This window comes from Vicia villosa, unplaced genomic scaffold (assembly GCF_029867415.1).
Source record: "Vicia villosa cultivar HV-30 ecotype Madison, WI unplaced genomic scaffold, Vvil1.0 ctg.000109F_1_1, whole genome shotgun sequence".
Lineage (NCBI taxonomy): Eukaryota > Viridiplantae > Streptophyta > Magnoliopsida > Fabales > Fabaceae > Vicia > Vicia villosa.
In genome coordinates this window covers 1562533-1568532 of record NW_026705020.1, presented here as the reverse complement: position 1 = coordinate 1568532, position 6000 = coordinate 1562533, and positions in this window count along the sequence as shown.

The following is a 6000-nucleotide window of genomic DNA, read 5'->3' as shown; positions in this document are numbered from 1 at the left end:
CTAAAGTTGCTTCAAGCTTTTATCGCACCAACTCCAGGACCTCATGATAATTCTTCAAATTTCACATGATGCTAGGCTTCAATTACATCAACCTGCATGTTCATCAGAAAAAGAAGAAAGTCATCACGCATTCAGTTGCCTTTAAAGCCATAACTCCAAAAGTATAACCATAGATTCTGATAATCCCCTAACTGCTAACAGTTTATTAACCAATTTTTCAGAATTTCACTAATATACACAACGTACCGGCCACGGAAAGAAGCCTTCAAATCAAAACCGGCACGTCGAAACCAAAGCCCCTGCAAATCAGAATACTACATCAGAAAAAACAGTACAGAATCAAGCATGTTTAAACAGGTCCGAATTCGTAATCCAATCACATACAGCTGCAGCCATTTATATTCAGCCCCGCACCATTCAAGAATCATATCAAAAGCAGTCACAAATTCAAAACATTCCCCAACTGATTTCTAACCTATCAGTCCTCATTACTAACTGTTATAACACCCTCACCAACATAAACCACCAGCATCCATACACAGTTCCAATCATAAAACAATCACTAATTCTAACCAATCATTTTCTAAACACCTAGCCAATCGGTTACAAACCTCTAACTAACAGCAACAATCTAACCAGTCTTAACAAACTTTCAAAAAAACCTAACCAACTTTCAGCCCACAACTAACTTTCAAATCCCGCAACCGAATTACAACTACTGTAACCAATTTCAAAACTCATCTAACAGCTTCCTAACAGATGTATAACAGTTTACAAACCAGTTTTAACCAACCTCTTTCAATATATAACAGAATTCTTGCTATCTTTTCTAACTCCCCCTTAACAGTCCCAAACTAACATAACCCTCCTAACAGTTCCCTAACTGTAACTAACATTGCTAACCTCTTCCTAATTTCACTAACTGTCAAACCACTTCTAATCAACACCTGCATTCTGCAATCAAACAAAACCCACAACAGTTATACATTACACTAACCCCTAACCGATTCAGTTATATATAACTAATTACCTAACAAACTTCTAACAGAATTAACAACCATTCAACAGTTTCCTAACAAATTCTCAACCTACATAACAACCGATAACAGAATGTAACTAACCTCTCCACTTAACTCAATCCTCACCCTTGATCTCATAACTAACTCCCGCTAATCCAATGGCTCACACCTCTTCCCTCTAACTGAACCCATCAACCTTCACCTCTATATAAACAGAATTACCACACTGCAAAGGTTTCTTCTTCACGCACCATCAACCATTTTTCCCACTCTCCATTTTTCTTCATCTTCAATTCTCAATCATTCACCACCACTTCCCCACAATTCCATCTGCTTCACTTCACTCTCCCCATTTTCTTCGACTCTCTCTTCACTTCATCACCATCTTCACCTCATCTTCAATTCTCCACAATTCACTTCACCTTCCTTCACTTCAGACTGAAACTTCAATTCACCATCTCCATAATCTTCAACATCCCGAGAGCCTCCATAGAACGGATGTATCTTTTGATTGTTAATCGGCATCATAACAACCTTCATCACCTTCATATCTTCAAGCTTTCTCCAATCACTCTTCGTCTCTTTCTCTTCACAAGATCTGTAAAAAGCTTCCTCTCCTTCTGAATCTTCATCACTCTTCATCAACACCATATATCTGCAACAGGTCGTATCATCAATATCATCATCGATCATTACCAACCTTGCTCTTCTTCAATCTTCATCAAACAACAACTCTATACCAAACGCAGAATCAAAAGAAGAATTAACAAAAGAGAAGAAAGATTGAAGTTGAAGAGGAAGTGAATCGAAGTGCGAGAAACAAAAAATACCTTAATCAATCTTGGCTCTGCGTTTATTTCGCATCTTCCTGGTATCGAAACGTTCGAAGCTTCTTCACCTTCAATCGTATTCATCGCTCTGCACCGAATTCAATCATGGAAGGACCTGCAACATAATCACCATCCTCAAGAAGCTCGATCTCCGCTATCAAGCCTCGGCATCGTTTCTGCATCTTCACGCGACCAACAATGGTACCTCATCATCATCTTCGCTCTTTGTTTCGAATCAACAACGGCGCCGTGACATCAACGTCAACGCAAAAGCTCAGAGGAGGTCGAAAGAGGTGAGATCGGTGAGAAGAAAGAATCGAATCAGAGAAGCTAAGATTCTACGCGTCGTCAAGTTCATCGGAGAGTGAGATAAGGAGATGGGGATGGCCGTTCTCCAGTGACGAATCGGAGCCCGCGCCTTTAAGCCACCGCCGTGCTGTCACGGTGTAGAAGGAGGGAGATCTTCTTCTTCTGATACAAGGTGAATCGCCACAACCATGTACGAACCCTAATCCCCTTTCAATTATTATTTTATTTTTTAATTAATTTTTATTTTTCTTTTAATTTCTTTTTTTGAATAATTAAAGAAAATCTGAGATAAGGCAAATTGGATGTAAAAATGGATCAAAAAACAATACTCTTCTGGGCCTTCACTAAACTGCTATTCGTACACCCCCTAGGCCCATCCTATCACCATTTTTTTGGCTGTATAAAAAAATCTGTAACAAAAATCTCCCTTAGGCTATTGGTTGGACCTGCGCCCAGAGCTGCTATTCACCATCACTATTTTCAATTTTCACCCTCCTGATTCACATAATTAACTAGCAATTTAGTATTTTTACTTAGATTCTTTCATTGTTTCTTTTAGGTAATAAAATGTTGGCTTTTCCCTATTAATCCTTAGATTCTAATACAACTTTTTTGACATAAAAAATGTATATAAAAAATAATAGTTTAGGCTTTTATTTCATTTCTTTTTGCTTGATTAAAATCATGTACTTTTGTCATAAAAAAACCATAAAAAATAAATAGCCCTTTTAATTCGATTTCGCACTGTTTTTTGCATCGTTCGCCTTCATGTCTTGTACCATGTTTTCAAGTGTTTATGTTAGCCACTTTACATTAATTTTGGTATCGTTATTTACTTGTAATTTCGATCTCCGCTTATGCTTATATTTTCATGCCGCTTTTTGCTCCTAACCATTAGGTAGAAACCATGACAACATTAAGACTTAGAAGTTCCCTTCATCATATTAGGCTAGTTTTCATCTTAGGCTAGTTTTGTTTCCTTTTTTCTCTTTCAACTTTAAAGTACTTAACAAAGGAAGAGGCGAATCACATTAAAAGTGGGAGAGAAACGAGTGGGATTTATTCCCTAATCTGTTTCTCAAACACTTAGTGAAAGAGAAATGAGTGGGATCAATTCCCTAATCTGTTTCTGGATCACTACTTAGAGAAATGAGTGGGATTCATTCCCTAATCTGTTTCTTAATCAATAGAGAAATGAGTGGGATTCATTCCCTAATCTGTTTCTCGGTTATGCAGAGAAATGAGTGGGATTCATTCCCTAATCTGTTTCTCTGACATCATACATTCTATGTGATTCAACTCGCAGATTAAAATCCCTTAAAAAACACTCAACCAAAAAACATTTAAAACACTTAATAAAGGCTCAGACCTAAACAAAGTAATGAAGTGGTGCGAAGCCTTGTATTGGGTTTTGTTCATCACGAAGTTACATAAAAAACACAAACCAATATTCTCTTCTCTCTATTGCCTCCGAGGCATTCTTTCTCTTGCCTTCAGGGCATTCTTTCTCCTAATCGGACACGTTATTTCCGCTCCATTCCCAGCTTAAGACTCCAGAGGTCGAGCAGCGGAGTGCGAATGTAACTTCGTCCACTAAAAAAACACAAAAACAAACAAAAACTAAAGAGCCGAACTACGGCGCTCTGATTCCTGAAAAGGATACGTAGGCATTAGGTCGCGGGGCCTAAGCGAGCACAATTATTTAAAAACCTTATTTTCCCCGTGTTTCTTTTTCTTTCATTTGCATGCATTCCCCTTAGTGATTGAGCTTTAGATTTATACACCCTTAGAATAGAACAAACATAAGTGGATCCTGTGGAGTACCACAGACGTGAGGGGTGCTAATACCTTCCCCTCGCGTAACCGACTCCCGTACCTTATCTCTGGTCGCAAGACCCTGTTCCTTCACCTTAGGTTTCCTGATATTCCTTTCCCTCTTTGGGATAAATATATTGGTGGCGACTCTGTTCACATTTCGCGAGCGTTCGCCAGCTGGCGACTCTGCTGGGGAACTAGCTTAGTCGATCCTAGCTTCTGTTTTGCTTTCTTTTCTTTGGGTGTTTATTTATTGCTTTATTGCTTTACTGTTTTATTGCTTTATTGCTTTATTTCTTTATGCCTTGCATTTTATTTTCATATACTATGATTATTATGTTGTTTTGTTGGGATGGGATGTTACTGATTTGAGGTAAAAGGCCCAATACCCAGGCCAGAGTGTTATTTAGGCTACCTAGGATAGAGTGGATAGTCATGACGCCAACAGAATGTCAGGTTCTGTTGATTGCGATCATGAGACCCACGACCAGTTGAGGTTCAAATGGGATACCATTGTTGGCATGTATTTGCAACAATGATGGTGTCTCAAGAGAACTGTTAACGCTGGAGACCTTTTAACCTACCTTATACTAGATCACACCTGTGAGAGGGGTTGGGAAATTCTGTTTTGCAGGAAAACATGCCTCCATCCTACCCTATGCCCATTCATACTATCTATCATAATTAACGTCGAACCTCTGAATCTGGAAGGTTCGACCTTATTTGACTTATGCAAAGGTTATCTATCCTGAATCAACGTTGAACCTCTGAATCTGGAGGATTCGACCATCTTTGACTTATACGGAAGTTCTACATCAGTTATCTATCAGAATCAATCAACGTCGAACCTCTGAATCTGGAGGATGCGACCATCTTTGACTTATGCACCGCCTAGTTATCAAGAATGCAACGTCGAACCTTTGAATCTAGAGGATTCGACCATATCTTATTGAACATGAGAAGTTATTATCACAAGAGGCCTTGATCCTTGATCCTGATTCCTACTGCATTTGCATCATCATTAACATTTTTGCATTCATGCATATGCATCCATGGTTACCAAGACTCCTACATTCTTCCTCTCCATCAGATCAGACAATACAATTCCTCCACACCGATATCTGACAAGAGCTCACCGACAAAGAATCATGGGGAATTACAAAAAAAATCAAGCTACTATCTAAGGACCCCACGCCTCCTCATGAGGGTACCTTCCACCAAAGGAGCCTAAAGACTTTGTGTTTGTCAGAGAACATTTCATTTGCATCAGAATAAGGCCAAGCTTGCCATTGTATAGATTCCTTCAGTATTTTCAATTGTATTACTTTTGTTGTTATCAAGTACTTCTCATTGTAAGAAACTCATTCTGTTTGAATAAATAAAAATAATGCAATATACATGTTTTTCTCAAATCATTTCATCTTTGTCATTATGTTCATTGATATTCAACTCATTTGTCTTAAGCAACTAAAAAAGGAGAATGATGAAAAATCAAAAACACATGAACTACTAACTGTATGCTTTTGGAACAAAGATCCTGCTGACGATGTACAGGCATTGTTTCAATTCCTAAACACCGGAGTTATAAGGGAGTGAAACCTTCGTAAACCCTTTGAGCCTAAGGAGTAGTAGTTTCTTTTCAAAAAAATACAAAACCCTCAATCTTAACCAGGGGCAGGGTAGTCTTTAGTTAGTACGACCGAGCGCTCAACTTTCAGGTACTCCATCAGAGGATCAATCATATTCCATCTCTCACAACAAAAGAAGAAGAGCACAATCCACAATGGATGTATCTCATTCATTAAGAAGAAGGCAGTCACAACCTTTTCATCAAGTCAATCACAAAAGTCATACAACTTGTTCCCGAACGAGAAAAAAAAGAATGAAAAGAAAGTTATGAATCATGATAAAAAAAAAGAAACAATAGCCCGCTAAGTCAAAAGAAAAAAAGAAAAGCTTTGAAGCGAATGACTTAGGCAAAAATTAGGGCATATCCCGCTGGACAACGAACACCAAAATAAAATAAA